General features: G+C 32.0%; 1 pseudogene; it reads right to left on the reverse strand.

Annotated features, from left to right (window-relative positions):
• Window positions 1-8,092: 8,092 nt before the first annotated feature.
• LOC149550337 (methylthioribose-1-phosphate isomerase-like) lies at window positions 8,093-10,007 on the reverse strand (annotated as a pseudogene).
• Between the last annotated feature and the right edge of the window lie 1,155 nt (window positions 10,008-11,162).

Below are 11,162 nucleotides of genomic sequence, written 5' to 3' on the forward strand. Positions count from 1 at the left end.
GTGAAAGCACAATGATAGCCTTTCCTTTTTTCTCAACACTTGCATCAATAACAATCGACATAACATCAAAATTATCAACTTTGGCAACTTCAATCCATGGATAATCCTTGACTTGTAGTAATACTAGATTGGTGCTAGGTAGAGATGTATCAGATTCAACATTTTTTAGGTCTTCTTCTGTTAACACATTATGATCATGCAATGATGAAACAAGAATATTGACAATAGTCAAAACATCTTGTTGTTCACATCCTTCTACTAATTGTGTAATTTCTTCAGCAAGTTTTACAACTTTTGCTACATTGTCCCCTTCTTCCTTGACTTCTCCATCTCTTTCCTTTTCCTCCTCATCTTCTTTATTAGTTGATGGATCGAGCAACTCAAATTCTTCCTTCCATATATTTATGCTCTCTTGCTTAACTTCATGAGCTTTATTCATCAATATTTTATAAGCCCTCTCCTTAGGGAATATTTTCTTCACAAAATCTTTTAGGGCAATAGACATATGTTTCTTCCCTAAATCTAGCATTGTTTATGCTAGAGTGATCTGTAAGGCCCCTTCCCTAGTACCCTATTTTAAATCCTAATAACATGAATATGATTAGATATAGGAAGAGTCAGAAGATGAAATGTCATTTTTTTGCCTCTTATGTATATAATGTGAATTTTATACTGTAATCATACACCTTATGATATATACTATAATCATACACCTTATGATAGAATGATGGTAAGTAGGTTCCAAGATTTGAGTATACCATGACTGGAATTTTCCTTACAAATATGAACCTAAGATCTTATTAGGACTGATATACATTTTAGTCTCTATTATGTTAAGTATCATATTCAAAATTACATTAGGTTGATAAGCTAAGACCTATGGAATAAAGGCTCAAGATGCCATAACCTGGAAACTATGTTGATGGTTTCATGATATAGTATGTGCTATTGAGAAAATGGACTTTTGGAAAGATAAATCAAAATGCACTCTTGTGAACATTTCTAATAATCACAGATGAAAATTGTTATCAAAATTAGATAAGGATCCCCATAGTTGAACTCAGTATGATGTAATGCAATAATCCAATTATTGTGCAAGTAGTATTAGATGGATATGTGGATATTCATAAGGACAAATTTTATGGCCCAATAAAATGTAATGGATTTATTCTATGATAGATTTCAAAACTATGAGACATGACTATGCAAACATCTTGTTTACCTGACAAAATTGATACACCTTATAATGTACTATCGAATAATGATAATGGGATACTATTAGCAATCAAACTATTTTAAAGTATATCAAAGGATATTGGTTGTGATGTTTACATTTTGATTATTTTGACCTAAAATATCTGTTCAGAACTAATTTTCATATTGAATGACTTAATAGTATAGATTCAACATTTCATCATTATGATAGGAAATATGATGTGGTTCAGAATGTTAGTTGATCATTTGATTAGATATTAATGTCAATATGCAGATTCTGATATTTAATGCTTTAAATGCTTTATATGTTAATGGTTAGAAAATGAAAATTGATTACGATGTTAAGGTGAATTATTTAACATGAAATTGTCGTGCACTTATATACATGCATTTTAGATGATTTTTTTTCACTGGGCTACTGATGTTCTATTTAGTGTGCCAAAAATTGAACCATGAAATTATTTGGGAAAAACAAGGTCCAAACTTATGTGAACACAGTTTAGCCAAGGAAAATTTTGGAAGATTCAAAAAGCCTCATTGCAATGTGTTTTATTTCATAAAAGTAAGCTTGTGTGTCTGTGGTGAATTTAAATTTGTGAGTAAGTAGGGACATGTCATTGTGATGTGTAATGTATTCTAATGTGTCACTTGACACTTGTAGTTGCTTATGTGTTCATGACATGTCACCTAGGGTTTTGGTCATGGTTATACTTAATCTTAAACTAATTACCTTTCATATGATTAAGTAAATCCACTTGGAGAAAGGATAGGATGGATCACCATTAAGGAAAATTCGAATTCAAACTTGACAAGGATTTTAGAGGTCAATAGGTGGTCCCAAAGTGCCATTTTTGTGAAAATAAGTTACCCATACATTAGGATAACATGTTAGGGGCCTAAATTTGACCATTTTATTACTTAGCTAGCCTGGGGGATCCCTTAACCAATGCATTCTTCCACCAATTCGAAATTTGAGTTGTCGCATCAGTTCAACCCCATGTTTTCTCTTAGTCAAAAGTAACAAGTTTAGTAGTGAAAAATTTGTAAGAGATACTGGCTTGATGTTTTTGCCAAAAGGAGGTAGTGGGAGAGTCTTTTTTTAAGGGTCTTGGACAAACTATTAGGGTGTTCACCCACTCTCTAAGTTTAGAGACTCTTAGGGTTTGGAAGATTGGGGGGAGCTCTTCTACAACCTTTTCTTACCATTTTTCAAAGGAATTCAAGGTTGGTTTTCTTACCATGTGGTCAACTTCTTCCATTTTGAAGTTAAATCTTGGTATTGCATTCATGAGTATGTAGGTATGGGGGATGTCATTGTAAGAAAAATGTGTGTATCATCTTGTATCATGCTGTGTTGTGTTTTTTTGTGATGAGCACGAAGTTTAGATTTTCATTGTTCTCTTGTTTTTGAGTTTCCATGATTTTGTTCATAAGTGTTGTTATGGGTGTGAGGGATTCACTCACCCTTTGGGAAGGGAAGATAATTCCAAGGTAAAGGGGTTAGTTGGGCTTGAAATATAGTTGAGAACCTTGGAGTATGGGCTCCATTGTATGCCATATTCATTCATATCTTATTTTGGGGGTGATAAGGGAAAGATGGTGTAGAAAGGAAGTTTATGGAGTATGGGCTTCAAGGAAGCTATAACTGATGGTAGTATGTTTGGAGGATGTTTGTGGAAGCCCCAAAAGTGTAGGAATTTGTTGGTTTGTGAAAGCCCTGAAAGGGCATGAAAATTGTTTATTGTAGATATGGTATGATATGGTAATTTTCCTATTTGAAAGCATTCCTTCACCCTATGTTTAAGATTCTATTGGTGAACCATTGTGAAATACCCTTGGGATGAAATTTTTCAAGTGTTATAATGTGATGTATGTGCATTTGTAAGATAGGAATGCAACCCGGTTTGAACTTTGTTTCCCCTACTCGGTGGGTGGCTTCATAGAAGCCTAGGATGAGAGGTGACCCTCCATGGTTCCCAGTTTTGTGTGTTGTAGGTAGGTTGTGGAAATGAACATCATGAAGATGTTAGGGTCTTTCCTTGACATTGTTGAAGAATCATGTATTGTGATGAGTACATCTTTTGTTTTTTAAGTCATTTTGTTATGAGTTATGAGGGTCAAATCCTCATTGCCATGTTCTCTAAAATGTAAAGGGAAATGTCGAGATAAAAAATATGGCTATGTTATGCATGTAGTTGGCATTGTGGAAGAAATAATATAGCATCTTCATTTTTGTATAAAAAGAAAGGAATGGTTCATGTAAGGGATGTATATAATTTGTTTGGAAATTCATGTTGTAGAAAGCTCTTGTACATAAGTAGATTTATGAAATGTAATGCTTAGTGAAGTTGTGGAATTTTCATGTGAGAAAGAGTCCATGAAACATTTGTAAAGTTTAGATTTTGTGAATAATGAAATAAGAATGAGGGTTCTATTATTTCATTTTTCCAGATGGTTGTTTGAAAAATGATTCATTTTGTCTCAATGGAAAGAAACTTAGTGCATGATTTTAATTCATCCCTTTAGGAAACTTTTAAATCTGGCTTTGTGCACTGAGTGCTAAATTTTAAGTCATTTAATACCAATGCATCAATAGACTATTATAACACTAACCTATCACTTAAGAAACTTTCTAAATTCTATAGTAGTGAAGATGGAATTAACTCCAAAGTAATACATATTCTACAATCTAGAATAGAAAGTATGTTATAGGTGCACTTTTTCTTCTCTCGAATTTTTATGAGGATGAGAAATTAAAACTCCTACTTATTATAGACTAATTTAATATTCAAAAGCTTATTCCTAGGGTCTTGACCTATGAGGAAAGAAGGAAACCATAGGATAAATAGGGACTTAGAAAGAAAGGACCAATAACCATCCCAATTATTTATATAACTACACATGCTAAAACTTCCATGGAAATCTTGTGACATTATGTCACCAATCTGTACTTAGAAGATTCAATGTCATGATTGTACCAAACATAAAAATAGAATAAAATTGAATAAAGAAAAAAAAACTTAAACACTAATACAAAGAGAAATGAGACCTAGGCGCCATTTGCTAAGGGTAAAGAAAAAGTCTTTAATACAAACAAGAGAGGGGGATGGTGGTCCCCACCCTCCTAGGCACCTCCCCCTTTTTGAAATCATTTGGGTGCATGTGACCTTTGTACAGACATAGGTAGGAAACTTGTTTGCACCTCCACCCTTGGAAAGAGACAAGCCCACCTTTGGTTATAAATGCTTCCCAAGATTTTTCACCTAAGTGTCTAAGGATGGGGGGTGATGGGACCCATGTCACATCACCTTGAAAGGAGGAAAGGGGCACATGAGCCTAGGCCATGAGAAATTTTCTTGAGAGGATGTAGGGATTAAAATGATAGCCCAAGGTTGGGTTTATACATGTATAAGTATACGTTAAAGGGAGGGTGTTAGGAAAGAGGTGTGAGTGAAGTAGAAATATAGGTAAATAAAGTTAGGAGTTAAGTTGCTAAACCAAATAATTATGTTTGTTTCTATTTTAGTCTTGGAAAGTGGTAAGCTAGGAAGTAGGGGAGAGAATCAAGATGTGTAATAATTAAATTTGAAGTTAGGAAATTTAAATTAGTAAAGTTTAATGATAGGGTTAAATTGATTGGGAAATTGGTTATTGGGGTAAGTATAGACTAGTTAGTAGTTAATTAGTTGTTAAGTTAGGTAACAACCCTTAGTTAGTATAGAAATTTAATTAATTTATTTTAGACATAATCCAATTTGGATGTTAATCAATGCTAATTAGTTGATAACTAATAATAAGATTTAAGTAGTCTTAGAACTAAAATAAATAGTATACATATTTTCAATAGTCAAAATAATGTTATATGGTCAGGTTATTAAATTAGAGTTTAAAGAAATGACATTATGCAAGAGCTCATTAAAATTGGTATACCTTTATATAGAAAAATAAAATAAATAAATTATAATAAAATAGAATGGAATAGAATTGGCTTGAAAATGTAATGAACTAAGATCATTTTATAAGTGCAATATATATTGAATGATGAATTGAAAGCAGGACATTTAGAACAAATTTTGTATACCTAAACATTTTTTATTATAAATAAGGTGTGGATTTAAACTGTATCATCATTTCTATCAAATATTTTTCAAGTTTTTCTTGATCTTCTTTATTTAAAGAATCAAAATTGATGTCTTTGAATCATATCAAGTTTGGTAGTTTAGTAATCTCTTGACATGCCTTATCTATAATTGTAGGAGTTGGTCTCGGATCTAGAATTTTTTTTTATCATCAAACTCAGTTTCTTCATCATCTTCTTCTTCCTCTGCAGCTACAACTAATCTTCTCTTTGACCTCTTAGGAATTTTCTACTTAGGAGAACTAGTCTATTTCCTCTTTATTGGACTTACTTTTGGTTTGGCAGCTAAAGGTTGGGTTGTCTTTGATCTTGTTATTATTCTTCTTTTAGGGTCTTGGTGTGTGACAACTTTTTGCACACCTTTCTTGAGATCATCTTTCACCTTTGGATCAACAATTATCACTCTCTTCTATTTTTTTGCCTTGGGCTTGGAAACAAGTAGCTCTTTGCCTTTAGACTCCTTGCCTTCAGTTGTATCTTTAGATTTTTATTCTTCTTCATTTTTTCCCTCAAGACCACTAATTTCCTTTGTTCTTTTCTTATCTTTCTTGGGCTCACTTGTCTCTAAATTTATTTGATGCTTAACTATGCCATATGTGTTGAATAGCTTGACATTCATATCAACATCTTTTAACAAAAGTGTAGTCACTACTATAGTGACTTCATCAACATTTACTTCATAAGGCATCAACTTTAACCATGAAACTCTTGGTAGTATAGCCTAGGCATAAACAAAATACATATCTACAATGAAACATATATCATCAAAATATTTATTTGGAATGGATTTAGGAATTATCATACGATTTCTCATTTTATTCTTGAACTCCTCAAAATAGTTATTAGTAATTGCCTCAAAATTTTCTCCTAACTAACTTATCAAGTCATTAATTTGCATCATAGCTAGCTTGCTTCTATGCCACAATACTATGTCAACTATAAGAAAATTATTTTTTACATAGAAAAATATATAACATAGATCCAAACTTACATGATGTATTCTTTGCTTTCCTTATATCTCTAAGATTCTCTATCAATTGTTGCAGTTATAGCTCAGCAAGATCATAACTATGAACCTTTTTGACAATTTTGTAGCCTAGGTCCACTGCAATGCATGAAACACTATTCAGCCATCTCAACTGATAAAGCTTATATGCAATCACTCTTACTAAAAATTTGATAACAAGGTCTTCAATCCTATCAATTGACATCCTTTGATCATTCCATCTTGCTTTTGTCAATTTCTCAACTTCATTTCTTGCAGTACATCTTATTGACTTTGGTCTATCCAGAGTAGGGTATCCATTTAATCTATGTATGTTGGCCTTGTTGATCTTGATTGACCCTTCTTCTAACCATGCCTTCATGTCATGAACATAGCTCAACAAAATCTTTATCCATTCTACTTTCAAAACTTTCCAAAAACCTAGGGCATAGGTAATCCCTTTCTTGGCAACAATCTTATTCTCATCTTTTAATCCTCCATTATCACACAACTTCCCATAAGCTTCTCTAAGCTTAAAATCTCAAACTTCTCCAATTTTGTACATGTAACAGGTTTCTCTATTAAATTTGAACTCAATTTTTGACAAATTTTGGTCACAATTTTGATACAGGTTGGTCAAAATTTTGACCAACTTACACATTGGTCAAAATTTCAACCAATACATTTGTCAAAAAAATTTAATTTTTGCTAACTTTGATTCGTCATTGTTGGTCAAAATTTGTTTAGAATTGGTGGAAAATTTGACCAATTCTTGGTAGAAAACTATCAAGAATTGGTCAAAATTTCCACCCATGTTTGGTCGAATTTTTTTATAATTGGTGGAAATTTCGATCAAGTCTTGGTAGAAAACTATCAAGAATTGGTCAAATTTTCCACCAATGTTTGGTCAAATTTTTTTGATAATTGGTGGAAATTTCAAGCAAGTCTTGGTAGAAAGCTATTAAGAATTGGTCAAAATTTCCACCAATGTTTGGTCAACATTTCTTTATAATTGGTGGAAATTTTGACCAATTCTTGGTAGAAAACTATCAAGAATTGGTGAAAATTTCCACCAATGTTTGGTCAATTTTTTTTATTGTTGTATCAAACAATTGTTTCTTATCCAAGCCATTTAATTTGCAACCTTTTAAATCTCTGCAAAGATAAAGTTGGAGCAGGAGAATTTTTCTTCTCTAAGGTGTCCTCTGATTGTAGAGTAGATGTTCTACAATCAGAGGAAACCTTTGAGAAGAAAAATTCTCCTGCTCCAACTTTATCTTTGCAAAGATTTAAAAGGTTGCAAATTAAATGGCTTGGATAAGAAACAATTGCTTGATACAACATGAAACAAAGAAGAACATAAACATATAGCATGGACATGTATTCTTTGAAATGAAAGTATCCAAGAATATACGCAAAAGTAGAACTATTGGAGTGTAACATGCCTCATTATACACTCTTGATATTGCCAAAGTTGACATAAAATTTTTCAATTTTGAATAATGATATATTATATAATCAAAGTAAAAAAGGAATTTCATATTCATGACAGTCAATTTTCAAAGTACAATACATAACTTGAAGAAGAAAACTATCCTAAACTGAACACCACTATATGAAAATTATGCATTTTATGCCATAAGAACTTCATCAATGGAAGAACTACTTTTGAAGTTTACTTGTGCAGTCATTTTGCTCTTTTTTAGAATTTAATGACTAAAGAGTACTTCAGTTTCTTTAAATTGTTATGGAAATCATAGTTGCACTTGTCTAATGTATCCTTTGTCTGCTCCTAAAGAAATACTCTCTATGAGCTCCTCTACATCAAACACAAAAGTTGGATCCTTATTTATAATGATGCCCTATTTTACACAACACATTTAAATATTATATACCAAAATATATATCATGGTTGCACTTGTACAATGTATGAAATGAAGAAAACCAAATTTGAGATCAAACTGTATTTTTTTTCTTCGAAATGACAGTTTATTCACAAAAGAGTAGATAAGACGATGCACCTTTTCAGTTATAATGGTTTAGATAAGATTTGCAGGTGTAATATCAAAAGTAGGGTTCCAAACAAAAATCCCAGATGGAGCTACTTGTTGACCTTGGCCACCAAGAGCATGAGTTAGTTCTTTTGGTGTCCTCTCTTCAATTATTATATATTCACCAGAGGAAATTGAGAGATGGACAATGAGGTCAGAGGAGCAGCTAAATAAAATGAGATATGATGGTGGAAAGATGAGAGTGCCAGATTATATGTCCCTATTTGATTTGCTATGTCACCTATGAAAATATAATACCAACTTAGAAAGCCTTAACATACAAGAATAAATGTTGTTGGTAAAATTTTGTCGGCCAATCATCTAATGATATTTAATTTGATGAACATAAATTTCAAATATCATAGCAAAGAAATTGTAGGATATTAATAGTAATTCTACATAACATTTGCTGCAATCCTATCTGCTCCTACAACTATAGCATCTACACGACCTGACTTTTGCAATATCATTATTGGAGAATTTTCTATAAGAATTGTAGGTATGTGATCATGGACCAATGCATATGTGGTGAGACTTGATCCCTAAAAGAAATGCAACAAATCTTCAAGTCAATATAAATCTTGATATTGAAATCATATGCGATAAATTTGTTTAGATATGGAATTTCAATAAAATGCATAGTTGGATCAAAATATTCAGCACTTTTCATGTTTCATGAACTTTGAGGGATACAATAGGGAAGTTTCTTGGGAAAAATGCTAATAAAAAACTTATGTTGCTTTCAAAAACCAAAAATAGTAGCACAAGAAGGACTAGCTAAAATAATATATTGTGAAAATTTCCACCTAATCTCTTCAATAATTAGTAAGCTTGTGAAATTGTCAACCATCAATACACTCTCTATGTTTAGAGAGGACCCTTGATCAAATAATAACCAAAACAATCTCTTTACATCAAACGAATAATCAGTTGGCAGGTGGAAATCACTACATATGCTAAAGTAGATGACTTTTTTTTTGAAATAATCTATGATAAATTTTGATTCAAAATTATTTATGATGATTTTTCAAGTTACATTAATTATTAGAATCTAGATACAAACAACACTAAACAATCTTGTTGAAGATTTTTGACATGAAGTGAATTCTTATAGACTAAAATATAGAGTTCAGTCATAGAAATTAACAAAGAACAATCCTCAGTACCTGGTTGAATGGTCTCGCCTTTGTGCAAAAGGTAGTCTCTAACAATCCCTCAGAATGAAGTGCATGAATCACACCAAGAGTAGTACCATATCTAGCAATTGCAAGACTGGCCAAACACATCACTAAATTATGTTAGAATCATGCAAAGTTCACAAAGAAATGGATACATCAAACATATTATTGAAGTTCTGTCACACCTTCTAGTGTTACAATGAGTCAAAACATTAAGGTTCTGAGTTTTGTTGGTCTGGCATAGAATAAATTTAGCCCCATGTAAACTAATTGCTTTGTTAGAATCGACATCATCTATCAACATTCCTTTAGTAGCTTCAATATAGGCCTATACTCAAGAAAAGAGATCAGCATCCTTAGAAGCAAGCACCCTCAGTGTAGTTGATTTTGTGAAGCAAGGGTTGGTTAGAGTTCACCTCATCAACAATGATCTCTTGCATTGTTAGAGTTAGATTAGATGTCTCAACCCTTTATCTATTTGCAATTTTTTTTATTAGAAGTAATTGAGACATCATTTCCAAATCATTCCCATTTACAAAGTTGATGTCCATTGAATGAATAGAGTAAGTCCATTTTTGATGCCTAACATATCGCATTATAGAATTGAATAAAGTACACAATTAGAAGGAACCTTGAGGTTGTCTTAGTTGATTCACATTGCCCCATGTTTAGCATCTAAGCTTCCTTCTTTGAGAGAGGATTCAATATTGGATGTTTTATCTAGAATACTAAGAGATCCATCCTACATGTTGAAGTGGTCAAAAAACTTGCATCAACATGCCCTATTGAATAAGTGGTATTGGCTGGCTTGCCGCTTGATGCTTTCCTTTTTGCACTACATTTCAATTAATGATATTCCAATTTATGAACTATAACATTCAATCGGTAAAATCACATAACATTCATTAATGTGATATAAAATTCATTAATACACTATACTAATCAAGACTTCATTAACACATAACAATATTCATTAATATAAAATAAAAATCAATATTAATACGCAACATTCATAGATAATTACTTAAAACAAAGTTCTTTCATTATCCAACAAGGTTTATCAGAGACCATTTTGAAAATATCATTTCTTCTTTTTGTTTTTCTTAGCTCTATTAAGAAAAAAGTTGATAGGAACATCAATATCTTCCTCATTTTCCTCCTCTTGTGGCACATGTAATGTCAAATTATGATGGCTCCACCTCTTTAGAGGAGCAGGAGGCTGCTACACTAAAGGGGGCTCTATTGCAAGAACAAGTAAATAGGTTAAATTGGCATACTCTTTTTCTTTTTTTAACTGTTACAAGTCTATAATTAAGTACTAGTACAACATAATATGCATTTTTCTTACTTGAAAATGCCACATCATGTACATTAACATTTTGATCCACCATCATGTCAACATGCCGAACATTTGGAACATACTCCACTCATTCACCATGATGTTCAACATGCTCTAAAATATTTTAAAAAGGATACATGTCAAATTGCAATTGAAGATGTTAAATTGTATTCATAATTGCATAATTAATTTTCAATAGTGAATTAATACCTCTACCACTATAATGCACATCATGGCCTTCATTATGAGTAGGTTC

The sequence above is a fragment of the Cupressus sempervirens genome, chromosome 7, assembly GCF_028749045.1.
Source record: "Cupressus sempervirens isolate cs-2001-9-10 chromosome 7, ASM2874904v1, whole genome shotgun sequence".
NCBI lineage: Eukaryota > Viridiplantae > Streptophyta > Pinopsida > Cupressales > Cupressaceae > Cupressus > Cupressus sempervirens.